We start from the raw sequence: 20,217 nt of genomic DNA on the forward strand, positions 1-20,217 counted from the left end.
TTCTTGGCTCCGTTAAAAAAGTGTACATTATGTATTTTTTCTCGATTAATGGAAGGCTCCACTCTTACTGGATTAAAAAAAATAGTAAAACATCTCTTTTTACTCATTATTCATAAATATTAATTAACTTGTCTTTACAATTTAATTTGAAATTTAATTTAATACTAAATTACAAATTATAGATCATCCCAACTCCATTTTTCTCTTGTAACACCCCTATGACTTTGCCTTTTAGATAATTATTATTTTTAGATGTTGAACTATTATTAGATTTACTGGCATGATAAGACTTATGACATGATGTAATTATATTATTATTGTTAAGTTAATAAATAAATTGCTTGGAAATATTGAGGAAAGAGCATAAGAGTGTAGAAGACTTCTTTCCAAGCTAAGAAAAGTGGTGGTGGTAAGTCCACATGATGGACCTTCTTTAAAAGTCTCCTAAATTCCTAGGAGATAAATAAAAGAAATTAAAATAATATAATGGGAGAGAAAGATTATTTTAATTACTTAGTTGGAGAGAAATGCTAAGTAGGGTGGAATAAAGAAATCTTTGAGAGAAAAGAGTGTTTTAAAGAAAAATAAAAGTATATTTTTTCGAAAAAACTAAAGAAAAAAAAAACTAGGCAAAAAATTGGCATACGTTAAAGCAGAATGCTACTCAAATTTTCAGGGAAGGAGAAATTATAAAAAGAAACAACCTAGGAATCAAGGGGGATTGATTTCAACGGCAAGAAAATCTTAGCTCAAGGGAGAACTGATGGATTCAATTCGTGGCTGGGAGGAGAGTGTTGCGTTCCTGAGTAATTGTCCAATCTCCAATTCTGGTTCCTCAGTAATTATCAAATTTGTAACTCTATTTCGGATTTTATTATTTTTTCTTTGGAACTAGGATGCATGTGAATATTGTGATATTATTCGAATTTAGAAAAAGTGGAAGTTATTCTACCCAATGGTATGCGAACTAATTTTTTTTATATATGTATGCGATATATTGTTGTACGTAATGAGGAATCCATGACATTATGGGTAGGTCAATTGTTTTTATTTTGATCATGGTGAACGATAAAAAAAAACCATTAGTTGAAAAATATAACATGTTGAATGAAGGAGTAAGATGGGCATATCGATGAGTATAAAAATAATGAAGTAAAGAGTGGTTAATTTACCCTGGATGGTTATAAAACTCATTTATCTCTACACATAACTGGTTATAGCCAGTCCACATAAATATATTTCTCACTGAAATAAAAACTAAAAGTACAGTTGGAAAATTAGGAAACCATTAAAAAATAACTTAGAACATGGAAAGTGTAGAGAAATGTTAATAAGGGTATAGTGTTAGCAGAAGAATACTAAGAATGAGGATGAGGATGAGGGGTTCTGATTTAATCAATGAGAACAAAAAAATGGAAACAAAATTATTCTTTGGCTAGGGTTATGCAAATAAATAAAAGTAGCATATCAGCATATCACTAGGATACTTTTGCTCGGCCAATACCTAAGTAGTACTTATTCTTCTTACAACAAACCATGGTCCTAGGAATTGTAGATGAATAAACACTATCAACAATTACATATACAATCTAGAGGTACTATAAGAGATAGAAGACATAATTTAAAGTAACGAAGTAAATCCCATATTAGAATTTGGGTTACCACCATCACAAAGGCCGTATACTTTGGGACTAAGAAGTCTTGGTAGCATAAGAGCACATTGTATTAGGTTGTTGCTTGAAATACTAGTGCATAGTAATGCATGGGACCCGTAATGACCCTTGTCTAACCCTGACACGAGCTGTAAATAATAAATTAAAGAGAAAGAATGTTGTGAGCTATTATCGGCATGATGCATGACAACAAAATGTAATTAAAAATTCAGAGTAGTAGTAAACATAAAGCTACCATAAATCAATAACTCGAGAAGAAGCCCTATTCACATGCCATTATAGACACATGAAGAACACATACATATATTTTATAAGATTTAGGTGACCAAAATTTACATCTAGAATATAACAATAACAATGCTTTCTACTTGAATATACATGTACCTATGGTCAGAATTATTTACCCAATTCGATAGAGAATTCATATAGTCGAATACACCACTGGAGTGAACTTGAACACAAATTTAGCATGTACAACCAACATAATAGTAAAAATCCCTTTAGGGAAGAATATAACATTCGAATTAAATATAAACATTTATTCCAATTCTTAGGGCTTTACAGTCCAGTGTTCCAAATTTACAGTGTTAAAATCAAGAAGACAATTTCCAAAAAATAGGAATACTACAAGGGCCAACAAGCCTAGAAAAAGTTATGAAATTATTAGGCTAGAGGCCATCCCATACAAATTCCACACTACTGTAAGGAAATCTCATTATAAGTAAATTTCCTCATAAGAACTACATGGCCATAAGGGTTATGGTGAGAGACCAAACAAAAAACAGAAACCCATATTTCAACGTCACCTAGATTGAATTAGAAAGACAAGCAAAAAACGTGAGGAATACCAACCTGTAGCACAATAATTATGAGTCAGAGGTGGGGGGAATATCCTCTGTCATGTAGAATAATAGGGGCATAACATTACAATTATCTAAAGCAAGCAAACAAACAAAAAAATGGTAAGAAACTTGAGGGGGTGAAGTAAATCGAACCAATTTACAACCATAGCTGGAAAGGCATGTACCTAAAGATGAGGTCATTTGTGCGCGCTATTTTTCTGCACTTACAGGACAGTCACATCAACACTTTCAAGGAAATAAAAAGAATAAATACCCACAAGTGATAGGTACCATGAAGGATAAGAGGGTTATCCAAAAGCGCTGAGACTAATAAGAAAAGAAAAAAATAAATTTAAATAACAAACCTATACCTTCAAAGTGTTGGAGACTCTGCTAAAGGCCTATCCAACCCTTTGGTGCAAAAGGCCAACCCATCAGCTGCTGAAGAAAACAAAAAAACTAAAAAGAGAAGGGTCGATCATGCCAAGCACACAAGTCATTAAATTGATACCTTGGAGTTAAGGTAGTAAATTACATATGAGGTTGAGAAATAAAATTTACCTGTCGAAGAAATGTAAAGTATTCTAAAAGAGTTTAGCGACACATTGTGAACAAGGTTGAAGTTGCATTGTACCGGTTGCGTGAAAGCCATGAATAAGCATAGGGAAAAAATTACCCAAAATAGCGAGAAGGAGATGTACTAACTATATAAGAAGGAAAAAAAAACAATCTATATATATATATATATATAGATAAAAATACCTAGATACGACTATTCAACCATATCAGTATTCTTCTGGAGCTTGCATAGACTGGGAATGGGAATGTGGTATCAAGAAACTTGGTAAGAAAACTCCCAGATGTCAAGGTTCCCTTACCACTCTCAGTGGTGCTATGAATACATGACACCTTTCACCTAGCAAGGAAAATCGAGTGGAGTGGGTTATGATTTTTGATGCGAAGGTTAGTGTTTTAGAAAAATATTCTCCACTGCCAAACGAACAAAACTAATCCTCACCATTCCTAGATGGCAGTACTGGGAAGCATGTGAAAATCACATGGGTACAGAGGACATGGCCCATATCCATTCACTTCAATAAAGTCCACAAGACTTCCTCTTAGCTCGCTGGCATACCATTTTCCTCGTTACAAAGGAAATCATGAAATATTAAGCGGGTGCCATAAATAAGCTTGAGGTTAACGATCATACAAGCAATAAAATGAGACATTTGGTAACCTGACAGAAATGAATGGGAACCTAAATAATCCTGGGAATTTATGTGGGGTGCATCGGAAGGAGGATTGATACGTTGACTTAGATAAAATCGTTTCTATAGGATTAATTTTAGAGGGTTCTATAAAGTATTAATTTAAGTGTAATGATAACTATAAGGGGACACATTATAGCGGTTACTAGCTAGGTTTACATAGAAAATAGTGACCATAAAAGAAGTATATTAAACGTGAAGAATGAGAAAACAAAAAAGAAAAGAAAAGGGGGGTCACATATCGAGGATGTGACAAGTAGTGAACAGTTTATTGAAAGGTATTAATACTAGCAATTGCATCAGATGTTGCAATGGAAACGCCGTAAGGTAGTAGCTTAGCTAGGAAAGAGTAGCATTAAATTGTTACTCTTCCACGATGACAAACTGAAAATGTCACCATATGTTGCGAAAGGGTCTAAGTAGAATTTTGGATCTTAGTTAAAGAGGGGAGTCAGGAATTGCATAGTTGACATGACAAGAGTATCCACAATATAAGAGCTTAGCTAGGAAAGAGTAGCATTAAATTGTTACTCTTCCACGATGACACACTGAAAATGTCACCATATGTTGTGAAAGGGTGTAAGTAGAATTTTGGATCTTAGTTAAAGAGGGGAGTCTAGTTGACATGACAAGAGTATCCACAGTATAAGCTTCTCTCCTTTTGCTTATTTAGTGTAGTTTCCAAAGAATGCATTGTAGAGATAGCTAATATCTCTATCCTTAGCAATTATTGACCAGAAGACCCTAATTTGGTCTTTTGTTTAGACATCCATATGTATTTGCACTTGAAACTCTTGTGTTTGAAGTATTTTCGTACTTGAATGGTTGGAATTTATCCACACCCTATTTGTATATGCAACTTTATTTGGATTCAAGATTTCTTTCAATTGATATAGCTTTGTTGGGTTTCATTCGTATCTATTTACCTTGTTCCCCCAATTCAAACTCTAGAAAACATTTGTATCATTATTTTTTGATCAGTATGTTGTGATCATAGTAACAATTATGTTCAAAGAAGACAGTTGAAAATGCTGTAAAAACGAAGATAAACGAGTCACTATATTTCTTATATTTAGTCACTATATTTCTTATATTTATATCTTTCCAGAAGCACATTTGTATATAGTCCGTTATGTAATAACATATTCGAACCAAAAGAACATTTATATATATTCCATTATGTAAAACAACATATCTGAATGAGCTATAAGCAATCACGGATGAAATCTATGGAATTTTATATTTTCATTTAGGTAATAGTTAATCACTGCAGTGTTACTCTAATCCATTAACCAAGACTTCGAATTAAGACATATCAAGAAACACGTTGGTTGTTGCACATATATCTGGCTAAGAATAGCTTTCAATCCTCCAGTGGGTTCATCTATTGTCATAAGTGCAAATAAATTGGAGCTTGTGTCCACTTTAATATCATTTGTAACATTTTTATTCTTCAATTCTGTCATGAGATCACAAAAAAAAAACTCCCTTTTCTTGGTACCAATTGATGTAAAGAACGATCACAAAAAAAAAGCTCCCTTTTCTTGGTACCAATTGATGTAAAGACCAATCCGATGGGAGTATAGGTGTCAGACTAAATTTTTGATCAACGAGGAAATCCTTCTAAAAGAGACCTCGGCTTTTCTTGCCAATGTTAGAGAACAAACCAGGTCCCTTAGCCATTGTCGCGAGTCCACAACCTGACTGGATCGTTAGGTGATCTAAACGCGACAATGAGGGGAGAATGACAAAGCTAGAATGAAGAGCATAAAGCCCCCAAAACCCGAGCATATGCTTTCGAGAATAATATGCTTGAAAGCTGAAAATTTGACAGTTAATTTTCTGGAGATGTTGTTGCCCCGCTATCATGGCCGTTGGTTTTTATATGGTCTGTATGCCGTGATTGGGTTCTACAGTAACATTTTCCAATGGCTTCATCAACCTTTTAGGAGTTGGATCCAATAGTTTCTGCCCCTTTCCCGTGGTACTACCATGCCGTGATTGGGTTCTACAGTAACATTTTCCAATGGCTTCATCAACCTTTTAGGAGTTGGATCCAATAGTTTCTGCCCCTTTCCCGTGGTACTACCATGTAGCTCAAGCGCATAATAAATTGAAATGGCAAAGAAAAAGCCTTACTCATCCACTGCCATGCCATGGTACGTAGAAAATGATAAAAATGAGGAGAAAATAAAAGAAATGGTTCATTACGGTAAGAGACGATCAAACTTTAGGAATCGGGCACCAGGAACTCCTTCCCAACAACCTGCCATACCCCTTGTTGAAAATGCAATCGCCAGTGTTCATGTAGTCGAAGAGCGTGGAGATTGTCTCATCCACCTGCGTGCCACACTTGATGAGGATGTTTTATCAAGCAGAAGGAAGGAAGACGATGGAAATAAAGAAATCGACTAACAGTTCAGTAGTTGACAGTTAGGCAGTTGAAGGCAGTTGAGAATTCAGGTAGGAGTCCGCGGTGAAATCGAACGAATGAAAATATTTGAATCGTCTAACAATTGATCCAACAGTGTCAAACTGTGTAGAGTGTCAATTTAGGGAATTGTCAAACTGTGTAGAGCGTCAATTTAGGGAATTGATTTCAAATGAAAATGGGAATTGATTTCAAATGGAAACGCCTTACGACGTAATTATTTAGAATGATAAATTTCAACTTTAATATGCAAAATTGTAATGTGTCAGAAATTATCTATTCTATTTATTTAAATATATATTTTAAATAAATAAAATATTTTACTAAAATTTGGTTAGTAATTAAATTAATTATTAAATTTAGAAGTTCATTTTATAGTTCACTATAATGTGTAATAATGTCAATTACTTATCACTATATAAATATTTAAATAATATTTATTCATGAAAAAAAATTTATAAATGAAAAAATTAAATCTCTCTAGACTGGTATTAAATTTATATTTAAAATAAATTTATACTGATTTATCTCATTACTGTACAAAAATAATTAGAGTGATTGGTCAATCGATGCCATTGAAAGCCAACATAACGCACATGTCGAATCTTATTGCTTCGTTTGGTTCCACATGTCGCGACGGCACTCATTGTTGCAGCTGCCGTCGTAACTATTTTCGCTAGGTTTATTCAATAATGGTGTTTCTTTCAGGCAACTTATTTTTGATACGCCATGATTGCTTCACATTCCATCTTCAAAGTGTCTTTTCATTATTCGAATACGATTGAAGTTGAAGTCCAGCTCGGATAGTGCAATATTCTCCTCCATCGTGCTACGCTGCCTCTCAATAAATACCGAACGTTCAGTACTACCGTAGCATTCATCGCAGTTCGGATTATCTCGAAAACTACAAGTTAGTAGCAGAGTTTGAAGGAGCTCCCACTTCGAGAGCATAAAAATGGCTTATTGTGCAGTCTCATGCGGTGTCAACCCCCTGCAAAGGGAGTGTGAGGAAATCCATCTCGCTTGCAAAGGTATTCATCGGATTAGTTCAGCGCATTTGAAACATTTCTCAATTGCTGTTGTTGATTTATGGTTCTGATTGAATGATATTCCTTTCTGGTAAAAAATAATAGGTCAGGGATGTGACGAGGTGAAGATAATACAAATATTGGGAAGCAAAAATGCGCAGCAGCGGAAGGAGATAAGACAAACCTATTATGCAATGTATAAGGAAGACCTTTGCAAGAGGCTGGAGAAGGAGCTTCACGGCAAATTAGAGGTGCGTGAATATATATATAAGAGAGGGGCATAGTCTAGATGTATCCACTCTTTTCCAGGCTTCGTAAGGATGTAGTAGTTCCATGGAGGAACTCTGCCCCTATATTTGAAGTACGTTAAAATCTTAAAAATAAAGTGGTTCAATGAGAACCATACTGGTTATGTTTCACTGCACACTAAGACAACTCGAGGTAAATACTCTCCCTCATCCATCCCTCCTGACATGTACTGTTGCAGTATAATCTTGTTTTGTCTTTTTGTTGATGCGTGGAGAAAGCCATTGTGTTATGGATGCACGAGCCAGCTGAACGGGACGCTATCATTGCCAGAACCTCCCTGGAAGGATGGCGCACAGATGATCGTGCTCTAATCGAAGTGATTTGCACAAGGTCCTCCACTCAAATCGTTAAGATTCGCGAAGCTTATCAGAAACGATATCAGAGGTGCCTTGATGATGATGTTTTCTGCAAAACGAAGGGTCCCTATCAAAAGGTTAGATGACGAAATATACCTAAAAACACATCAATCACAGACCCCAAATAAAAAATCGAAGGTGCTCCCGGAAGGTTTTTATACCTCTGGCGATTACACTGAACATAAGTTTCATTTGATATTAGTATGTATCAATGTTGGCAGATTTTAATCTTATGACCTCTTAGGAATATCGAGATTATGAATAAACTTATTTTGATTTATTATCATGACTTATTTCAGAATATCTCAAACCATAAAGCTCCTATATATAATCATAAATTTCTTACTCGCTAATGAATTCGGAATTTTGATTTCATGAACACAGCTACTTAATAATAAAGGACAGCTATTAGCGTCCACTAGGCTGGGACGCAGGCAGTCATGTCATGTGTGATGCGTGTATGCATATTTACTGTAACTATTTCTATGAATATAATATAATGCTTGGCTTTCTCTCAGTCATATCCATTCCGTCGTGCCGTGGTTTCTTGGTAATATTATTTTAGCATGTCAACTCAAATTACATGCGGTTGGGTGAAAGAGAAATGTGCTTGAAACAAACGTTACGTGGAAAGAAATTGCATTTTATTACTATATGATTGCTTCTGATTTTATTCTGTAATTTTGTCATGCAATATGACAGGCTACAATAAGAATATTGTTCTTCCTTATAAGGAAGTAGACAACTTAAAGACTCAACACCTTCTGTTTAATCATTCCATGTCAACTCAAAGACTCAGCACCTTCTGTTTAATCATTCCATGGCTTTTGTTTAACGAGCTTTAATTCTTTTCACCTGGAAAAATTTAGCTACACCAGGCTCCTTAGTACCCAACTTTAAGCTTAGATAAAGAGGGCTATTCAAGATATGGGTTACAAACTTACCACGAGAAAATCCGAGCAGCCCTTGCGCACAATTGAATTAAACTAAGCACAATGAATTTTGGGGATTAATGTCGATTCCACTCTCAATCGACTGACCCACTGTACCAAGTTTCAAACTCTTTCACAAATTTATCACTATTCAACGAAATGCAGAATGACTGCCGCAAACCTGTCAATCAAAAATTTGGAATTTGATGGAGAACCCGCTGTGAACCAGACCAGTCAATCAAAAAATTGGAATTTGATGGAGAACCCTCTCTGAACCACACCAGTATTCCTCGTCCGGCGCAGGAGAAACCATAACGCCAAAAACGATAACCTCAGTTCCCGTATAAATGGATACCAGAACCAAACAGTTGCTTTACTTCGTTTTCCACAGTTTATCCATCGGCATAGACAGAGGTGCAGGGAATAGATGTAGTAGATCTCCTATCCTATGCATCAGAAGTACAGGTAGTTTCGGTATTTCCAGAACAGATCCAACTACTTATAACTGACCGTTCAAGTTGTGATCCAACGACCAAATGCTTTTCAATCGTCTAACATGAAATCGGAAGGTGCAGAATGATGCAAAGTGGCAGCCAGGGTAGTTGATTCCAGAGGAAACTCCTTAGGGTGTAATTATATGTGTATGTTGGAAAGAATGAACATCATGAAGTGGGAAGGTCATACTTCTTTTACCAAAACTTACTATATAAGGCGTGATAGTACCAAAATATTTAATATATTAATTTTAGATAGATGTATTAAAAAAGGATATGACACCTTTGTAAAGATGTGCGAGTAATATAAGCTATCGATAAGTTTCATTATTGGATCATATTAAAGTGAAAAGATTTAATTGAAAATATAAGAGGGATAAAATTTTACAAATACAATGAAGTGATTTTACCCTTGTGATTATGACTAGCTTGAGTTTCACTTTTATTAGGTATCATCTGTGATATAAATATAGTATTAATGAAAAGCAAATGGTATGAATAGAGGTACGTTACAACTTTGCAAAAGAAAGAAATTTTATTTAGAACAAGACACCATTTAAGAGATACCAATAAAAGTTTTGTTCCATATTCCCCTACTTTCACTACTACAAACACAATTGCTTTCAACTATATATCAATTATCTACAATGTCCATGAATTTTGTAGGATGAAAATTGTTGTTCAAAATAAGTTTCTTGGAATTGACATCTCATTGTAGGAGACAAATAGTTGGAATTAACATCTCATTCAGTTGAAGCTAAGTTTCTCCTTATCAATTTGAATGAAATACTGCCAAAGTAATAAAGTCATAAACACCAAAAAGCACCATTTTACCACAACATTTTCACTTTCATTTCTATTTTTTTTATGAAGGATTTAATTGATCATCTCACAATCTATCAATAACTTAGACTCCAATTAGCTATATTTAAACTAAGTGGCAAGTACTAGGTACCATTTAGCACCTGTTAATAATAAGTTATTAATCTTCTAATTCTTTGATATATCATAATTTCTTAAATTTAAATACAACAATATGTTTAAATCAATTTAAAATAAAAGATGAGGTGATGAAAATTGTTTAAATAATATTTTCTCCAACTATATAAAGTGATTATCTCTTCATTTATATTTTAATATGTAGTTAGTAGTATACATCCATTTTAAGCACAAATTCAGCTTGTGTTGAGAGGGATAAAATCTATTGAGGTGTGAATCTCTTTTATAGTGAAAATTTAAAACAAAATGCATCCCTCTCATGCATTGATAGATTTTATAACATACCTCTCCATTGTGGTCTGGAATTTTTTTACCTACTTCTTTAAAGTCTTTTACAACGTTTCCAACATGAACAACATTCATTACCAAGTCCCCTATTAAATTTCATTGTTATTCTTTAATTGGTTGAGGGATGTTTAGGCGTGGTCATGCATTTTACTTTTGTCTTCATTAAATTGATACTGTTGGGTCTTTCGTTCGCCTAGGTATACAACCACACATGGTTCACATGAGGGTTATCCTATCATTTATAAGTTAGGATGTCGGTATTATGGATAAAAATTGGTCTCATCACTTCGAGTGTATTTGGACCCAATTGATATTTAACATGGTTAAATCTACTAGAACTGTGTTAACATTTGTTCCCTGCACCATCTTGACCTTCCAACTATATAGTTCAACGAAGCTAAATTCCTAGGGATTACATATATGGTTATGGAGAAACCTGACAGTTATGGAAATAACTGCCTCCCCTCTCATGACACCGACAAACCTAATTTGCCTCTTTCGGCGGTGAGGTGGTCTCTACAACCTCATTCTACAATTTCCATGGCTTATGTGTTGCGAGTATTCCATTTACAACAAGTATGGAATTAATTTCCCCTCTTTCATTCTAGGGTGAAGGTTTTGCTACTATTTTTGTTGTTCTATTTTTAAGCTTGGTCATGAATTCCTTATGATCTTACCAATTTATAGATAGGCATGGGAAATCACCATTTGTTTGAAAGACCTCCTCAATGATATCTTAGGAAAAGGTCCCTTTAATATTCCAATGCCCACTCCGGTTCTATTAGGTAAATCTATGTATGTTCAAGGGTTTATCCTTGATTTGAATTGTATTCAATTGTTAGAGGCATTCCTGAAACTGTCTTTTTTTGTATTAGGTCATAGAGTTTTTAACCTCTTATACGACTACCCTACAAGTAAATGTACAATCATCCTTATCCATATTTTATTGACTCATACCCAATCTTCTAACCATGTATCATTGAAGTTTATAGATTAAATTTATTTCTCAAAAGGATTGATAGTGACGAAGCCAACTGTTGTTCCTTGGTAGCAAGTTCTATTAGTGTTTCCTCCTTTAGATGACTTGAGGATATACAGGAGTAATGATGTTTTAAGATATGCAAAAAAAAATTGTTCTAATTGTTATGCTTATGGGTCAGTATATTAGGTTTGTGTAGTTTATCGTGTGACTATGAAATTCCCATTCACGAGTTTGTACTAAATTGTATTCATACTTCAAGGCAAAAAAAGAACCTCTTAAGTGTAAAGTTCTTTTTTCGCTACTCACTCAAACACCCTTTTTGTTGTAGGTTTCCCAATCATCTTCCTTGATGGGGTTCCACACTTGCCTCGTTTCAGTGGTTATCTTTTGTTGCTTTCCTGATGTTGAATCAAATGGTTTGAACATCATCTAGTTAAAGCTAGATCTGTTGAAAATGTAACAAGATGATAGAGCTTAGTGAAAAGAAGTCACCTTCACTAAGTGGGCCCGTAGGCTATTTTTTGGCGCAAAGTCTATTTTTAGACTATGTCTATTTTTAGACATATGGGTCATGGTCTATGAGTTGCAGGATGCTATTTATGGATGATTGGTCATGTTGGTAAAAATATATGGAATTCTAGTCTAAAAATAGAACAATCAAATATTATTAGCTCTTAATAATATTTGGAATATAAAAATTATCTTATCCTCTTGCAGCACTTTAGTTCGAGCTACGGCTGTGGCACATGCAACTGTCAGAAGGAAATACACTTTTCCTATGGGTTAGTTGAGCTATTGCATGATGGACTTCAGTTAGAACTCAAGTGATTGAGTTTGGTGGAGTTGATTGAGGAGTTGATGGAGTTGTGTTCAGTTTGACTTAGTTGAACTAGTTGTATTTAGTCTAACTGCCAAATACACTAGTGATGAGTGATGTGAATTAATTATTAATTAATTCACTAATTATTAACTCATAAATCAACTAAAGAATACATCAGTTAACTCAGTGCATGGACAGTTCAGTGGAGACAAGTGTTAGAGGTGGGTGAAAGGGTAAGACTACTATCAGTTGTGACTATAGTTGTGCATGAGATTTGCACAATCATTGATTGAGATTGCCAATGAGGATTGTGCAGTACATGCCAAGGGAATTCGAACTTGGATCTGATCTATTCTCAACTTGGATTGCGCAGTAGAGGTAGGCAAATAGTGGAGGAGATTTGAACCCGTGACTTGTTCAGATCTGAGCTAGTTTGTGTGTAGCAGGTGGAGATAGTACTGAGTACTTGTGAGGATTATTGTACTATGTATTGTTACATGTTCTCTATCATTATAATATACAGATAGTTGGGGTTTTCATCTGTATGCTTTCCCCATTACATACTGTGTTTATATGTGTGATTGATGTTTCAATGTGCGCATGCGATTGTTTCTTAATTCCGCAAATTGATGATCAATGGTAGAGGAGGTTATGTATTATGCATGCATTCCACAAATAGCGTATAATCAGGATAATCTCTGTGAATAAGTGTTATATTATTCAAAATTTCTACATGGTATCAGAGCGAAGTCGATCATCAGATCTATTATTCAGAAAGTGATTACATTTTATTTCTTCAGGCAGAGTCTGTAATCGGGCTAGGTGGCCTCTGGATTCATCCTTCTTTTGGAAGGTGAGATATCCGATAAATTCCCATACAGTCAATCTCTGTACGAGAAATACTTTATTCTCACGAATTTTAGATCAGAAGCAGTTGAGTTTTGAGCTGGTGGAATTCGAATTTGTGGCAGTGTTTTCTTGGTGTCGAAGTTGAAATGTCTTTCAACAGATTGCGATTGGAGTATTCCCTTGAAGGCAGCTCAAATTATATTGCATGGAAAGACAGGATGGAGGTGGTGATAGATGACAATGGGTTGAAGGAGTTCATAGAGGCTGAGGTCCCAAAGCCTACTGATGTTGCTCACGTTGAGGCTTGGCAAAAGAAGACAGCAATGTGTTGAAGGATTGTATTGGAGGGCATGAAGTATCACATTGTATCCAGCCTGCATGGAAAGGCTTCTCCATACTTTATGTGGAAATAGTTGACAGATTTATTCTAAAGCAAGACCGAACAGAGGAAGTTATCGCTCAAGGATAAACTCAGAAACATTAAGTGTGAGAAAGGAGACAGTATGCCCAAGTATCTCACGAAGTTCACCCAATGTCGGGATGAGTTGGGAAGTGTGGGGGTGAATGTCGATGATGAGGACTTGGTGGGCTTGGCTCTCGTTAGTCTTCCAAAGAGTTGGCATTCCTATCAAGGCTCTGTCAATGGTCGAGAGAAATTGCCAGGATGGGAGAGACTTTGGTCTGATCTTGTGCAAGAGGAGACCAGGCGGAATACTAGGGACAGATCTTCATTAAAGGCATCTGATGAAGAAAATTGCGCTTTGGCTTCCAAGCAAAGAAAGGGAGGAACAAGAAAGCTTCTCATTCTGGTGCGAAAGGCAAGAAGCAGGACATGTCCAAGGTGAAGTGCTTTCACTGTCACCAGCACGGACATTATGCCACAAATTGTCCGCAAAAGAAGAAAAATAAGCAAGCTGCTAGATCTGCAGCGAGAGAGGCCTTAGCCTCACAGTTGAGCTGGATTTTTCGCTGATCGCATGCTTGGTATCAAGTGTGATGGGATCGATACGGTTTTCGGACAGTGGTGTGTCTTTTCACATGACAGAAGATTGAGATTTGTTTTCTGATCTGGATGAGAAAGATCTTAGAGTGCACATCAAGACGGGCAATGATGGTAGATACAGTGCGACCGGTATCGGTACCATTTCCTTTGAGAGGGAGTCTGGTAAACCCTTCGTATTGAAGGAAGTGATGCATGTTCCAAGATTGAAGAAGAATCTTATCTCTGTGGCAATGTTAGAAGACAAGGGATATGATGTTGTCTTTAGCGAGGGAAAGACTTTCCTATGCAGTAAGACAACTGGAGAAACCCAGAAGATAGGGGTTCAAGTCAAGAACCTTTATCAATTCCATGTAGATGTCTGCGTAGCAATGGCATGCAAGGCAGAAGGATTGGTGAGCCGGGATGATGGCGAGCTGTGGCATCGGAGATTGGGCCACCTTCCCCATGGAGCCTTGAAGATACTGCAACAGATTTCTACTGGGATTCCTAAAGGAACTCTTGCGTAGTCAGATCAGTGCAAGGGGTGTACTTTGGGAAAATTTGTGAAAATCACCTTTCACGAGAAGGATAGTCGCGCCACGACGATCCTTGAGAGAATTCACATAGACGTGTGTGGACCTTTCTCAGTGTCTTCGACAACAAAGCACAAGTACTATGTGATCTTTGTTGATGATTTCTCTCGAAAGTGTTGGATCTTCTTCATGCAGAAGAAGAGCGAGACATACTCAAAGTTCTGTGAGTTCAAAGCACTGGTCAAGAAGGAATCAGGGAAGAAGGTGAAGGCTCTTAGGAGCGACAATGGTGGTGAATTCATCTTTGGCGAGTTCAAGGACTTCTGCAGCGCAGAAGGGATTCGAAGAGAGCTCATAGCTCCGCATAACCCACAGCAGAATGGGGTTGCTAAGCGGAAGAACAGAACGATCGTGGGTTCTGCACGAGCGATGTTGCATGATCAGGGCCTACCCCTTCACTTGTGGGCGGAGGCATGCGATACTGCATTATATGTGCAGAACCATTGTCCTCACAAGATACTTAGCATGAGTACACCCGAGGAGGCTTATTCTGGTAAGAGGCCTGCTATTTCCCATTTGAGGATTTTTGGTCATCTTGTTTACATGCATGTGACGAAGGATGCCAGGAAGAAGCTGGAGCTGACCGCATAGGTTGGGATATTTGTGGGGTACACTGATACGCCCCACAACTATCGTGTGTATTTGCTAGACAGTCGCAAGACTATTGTGCGACGGGATATCAAATTTCAAGAGGAGAAAGCCATGAAGTGTTTGCTTGAGAGGGAGCCACACTTGCATGTAGATGAGGAGCTATTAGTTCCTAAGGATGAGCTTCAGGATGTGAATCAGCCACAAGATGAAGTTCATGGAGTGGAAGAGACCACTCATGCAGCGCCAACCATCAGAGGGTGAAAGCGCACTACAAAAGCTGAGCGACTGGCGCAAGATGCAGAGAAGGTTGTAGGACCACCTACACCACAGCGCAGACAGAGATAGTCACCTCATCGGTACACTGGATACATGGCTCTTGTGAGAAAATGTGTCGTGACTGAGCCATCCTCTTTCGAGGAAGTTGTGGAGGATCCTGCATGGGTAGATGCCATGGTGGAAGGGTATGATTTGATTTTCAGAAACAGTGCATGGGAGATTGTCCCAAGACTGGAGGGTAAGTTGTTGATCATTGTACTTTATGTAGATGATTTGATTTTGACAGGAGATGAGCTGTTGATACTTTCATGTAAGGAGGATCTTGCTAGAGAGTTTGAGATGAAGGACTTGGGCCTCCTTCATTATTTCTTGGGATTGGAAATTTGGCAGTGCAGTGATGGACTATTTGTTTCTCAGGGTAAGTATGCCCGAGAGATACTGGAGAAGTTCAACATGCATGGCTGCAAGCCTGTTGATACTCCTCTTCTTGGAGGTTAGAGGAAGGAGGATGCTACTTCAGTGGAGGTAGTGGATGCCACTATTTATCGATAGTTGGTGGGGTCGCTTATGTATCTGGTTAATACACGATCCGATATATGCTATGATGTTAACCAGCTTTTACAAGCTATGGTTAAGCCAACCAAGCTCTTCTACAAGGCAGGAAAGCATGTATTGCGTTATCTCTGAGGCACATTGGGATATGGACTGTGGTACAGATAGGAGGATGAGGTGAAGCTATGTGGCTTCACGGATGCAGATTGGGCAGGGAGCCCAACGGATAGAAAGAGCACATCTGGAGGGATATTCAGTATCCAGTCGACAACAATTTCTTGGTATAGTAGGAAGCACAGATCCGTGGCACTCATTTCAGTAGAGGCCGAGTATATGGCAGCAAGTTTGGTTGCATGCGAGGCTATATGGATGAGGATGATCCTGGTCGGGTTGTTCGGGTCACACTTGGAGCCTACTGTGATTTATTGTGATAACCAAAGTTGCATTAAACTCTCGGCTAATCCAGTATTTCATGATAGATCCAAGCACATCGACATTAGGTACCATCATATCAGAGATTGTGTGCAGTGGAGAATCATGTTACTTTCATACATTCCCATGGAGGATCAGGATTCTGATATCTTGACGAAGGCGCTCACCAGGAGAAAATTCAAATACCATAGAGGCAGGATAGGGGTTGTAGATAATCCATATCTTGTTGAGAGGGAGTGTTGAAAATGCAACAAGATGATGGAGCTTAGTGAAAAGAAGTCGCCTTCACTAAGTGGGCCCGCAGGCTATTTTTTGGTGAAAAGTCTATTTTTAGACATATGGATCATGGTCTATGAGTTGCAGGATGCTATTTATGGATGATTGGTCATGTTGGTAAAAATAGATGGACTTCTATTTCTAGACATATGGGCGGAGTCTATTTTTAGACTGCTAGTCTAAAAATAGAACAGTCGAATATTATTAGCTCTTAATAATATTTGGACTATAAACATTATCTTATCCTCTTGTAGCACTTCAGTTTGAGCTACGAATGTGGCACATGCAACTGCGAGAAGGAAATACAATTTTCCTATGGGTTAGTTGAGCTATTGCATGATGGACTTTAGTTATAACTCAAGTGATTGAGTTTGGTGGAGTTGATTGAGGAGTTGATGGAGTTGTGTTCAGTTTGACTTAGTTGAACTAGTTGTATTTAGTCTAACTACCAAATACACTAGTGATGAGTGATGTGAATTAATTATTAATTAATTCACTAATTATTAACTCATAAATCAACTAAAGAATACATCAGTTAACTCAGTGCATGGACAATTCAGTGGAGGAAAGTGTTAGAGGTGGGTGAAAGGGTAAGACTACTATCAGTTGTGACTATAGTTGTGCATGAGATTTGCACAATCATTGATTGAGATTGCCAATGAGGATTGTGCAGTACAGGCCAAGGGAATTCGAACTTGGATTTGATCTATTCTCAACTTGGATTGCGTAGTAGAGGCAAGCAAACAGTGGAGGAGATTTGAACCCTTAACTTGGGCAAATCTGAGCTAGTTTGTGTGTAGCAGGTGGAGATAGTACTGAGTACTTGTGAGGAGTATTGTACTATGTATTGTTACATTTTCTCTATCATTATAATATACAAATAGTTTGGGGTTTTCAGCTTTATGCTTTCCCCATTACATACTGTGTTGATATGTGTGATTGATGTTTCAATGTGCACATGCAATTGTTTCTTAATTCCGCAAATTGATGATCAATGGTAGAGGAGGTTATGTATTATGCATGCATTCCGCAAATAGTGTATAATCAGGATAATCTCTGTGAATAAGTGTTATATTATTCAAAATTTCTACAAGATCATGTATTTCAACTTTCCTTCTATGAGCAAGTAGACTCATACACCTTCTTCCTCGTCATTTTGGTAACCTTTCTTCACTGGTGCCTGGTACAGGGTTCCGACAGGTTATTTTTTTTTTTTATGGATAGTAGGGTTTTAGAGGTAAGAGATAAACCATCTCCAATATTTTATTATCATCCGGTTGGATTTGCAGTTGTATGAACCTTGAAGGTTTATGTGTGCTTTGACCGGTATACTCCTATGAGATTTACCTAAGGGTTCCATATGGTTATGGGAGGATTGTTCCAGGGTTTTATTTATTTTACCTTGTCCTTGTCCAATGGTACCCATCATCGACTCTGTTGAAATATCCCGTTCGAAGGGTTTTGTTCCTCTTGAAATTTAGAAATAACTCCTTGGCAGATTACCATGGCTAGTAGTTTTCCTACTTTATATTTTTTTTATAATATGTTATACGAGGGTATCCTACTGTGCCGAACAAGGTTTATTGGAAATTTATCTATAGCTTAGTGAAAACGCATTTGCCGCTTAGTCTCAAGTAGAATGTATACATGTATATATGTATATTTTTACATGAATTGGGATGCCATCGTGGCCTACTGAAAACAAAATTTCCATTCTATTAGTGTATGACTATAGTGTTCTGAGCAACTATCTGCTGAAATTTGCTTTCCAAGTCCATTTTTGGAATTTATTTTTTTCATTGAGGTTCCAAGGAATGATCCCTTCCTTTGATTTTAATTGTGGAATCTCTATACAATCTTTTTTTTTTTTTTTTTTTATATAACACATTCCTTCTCTCTAAGATATTTTATATAGCCTGGCGGTGTAGCCTATACTTTTGAACTAAAGTTTATGGAGCACATTTATAGTCCATGGTAATGATTTAGAAAATCTCATCTTGGGTCTTTATTTTTAGTGCTATATAATTCTTTGGTAAAACTATTTATATATAAATAGTTTTCTGAGTAATTAAAAGGTTGTCTTCAATCTTATATTTATTTATTCATTTATGGAAATAGAACCGTTTCAGTTACTTTTCTCTGGAATCTCAGGACTTCTAGACTGGGCTACTAGGAAATCAGCTTGGACATATTTCAAAAATTTTGAGTTTAAAGTCTTCTATACATATTTCACATTCTACAACTATTATGTCTCAACTTCTCAATCTTATATAAAATAATGGACATACACATTATTACACAAAGAATCTCTTACTTTTACAATAGTAAATGATTGGTAGTTAACTCAAACCACTTATAGATAGGAAATTTTTTTTCTGAAAATTTTTGGTTAATTCGCAAAACAACTGGCTCAAGAGTGCTCCACCCAACCAATGAGCATGGTTTTTAACACCATAACTCCCCGTGAGCTAGTTAACACATCCAGAGCAATTTTCTGAGTAGTAACCTTTACAATTTATTTCAAGACCCTTTTCTTGATCCCAATTAGGCTTGTTCTGAAATTCAAATGAGAATGAGGCTCCAATTTAAGATTCCACTTGCCAAGCAGCTCAAGAATCCTTCACTTGGAAGCATCCTTCCTACCTCAATAGCATCCTATCTCAGGTTCAAAGCTTAAAGCTTTAATTCCTCTCTTGGACCTCCTCCAACCAAGTACCAAGTCTTCAAGGTTTCCTGAGGTTTTATTCCCTCTCCCCTCTTGGCTTCCTTGTCCCAAATGGGATTATTTATATCTAGGAAGAGGAATAACTATATTCTAATTGTCTGGTAAGTGAAACTCTCTTTTAGCACTCTTTCCCATATTTTCGGCTGATCATAGTTAATATTACTTAAGAAAAATAAAATAATATTTGTTATCCATCTATGACCTTTCACATGGCCCACAATTTTACCAAAATAATGTGGTAAAAAAAAATATTTACAACTTTTTATCAAGGGGTGTTACATCTTCCCCCTTTCGAGGGAAATATCATCCTCAGTGTTTCCTGGCCTTCAAATAAGATTAGAACATGCCTCACGCATAGAATATTCATTCTCCTTGGTAGCCTTTTCTGGGCTGAAATACTTCCACCTCCCTCTAACCTGGGTGATTACATGCCTCTGTGGCATGATTTTTTTTCTCTGGTAGAGAATGCGAAAGAATTGGATCTGGAACACTTTGTCTAGCTTGACCTACTTCAACATT

The 20,217-nt window shown here is 36.7% G+C and overlaps 1 pseudogene; it reads left to right on the forward strand.

Annotated features, from left to right (window-relative positions):
- Positions 1 to 7,169: 7,169 nt before the first annotated feature.
- The window catches only part of LOC149204194 (pathogenesis-related 5 protein Cup a 3-like), a 134,271-nt pseudogene continuing 121,223 nt past the window's right edge, over positions 7,170 to 20,217 (forward strand).

Source organism: Pinus tabuliformis, chromosome 1_2, assembly GCF_031772625.1.
Source record: "Pinus tabuliformis cultivar Carrire ecotype Pingquan chromosome 1_2, CPIR1, whole genome shotgun sequence".
Classification (NCBI taxonomy): domain Eukaryota; kingdom Viridiplantae; phylum Streptophyta; class Pinopsida; order Pinales; family Pinaceae; genus Pinus; species Pinus tabuliformis.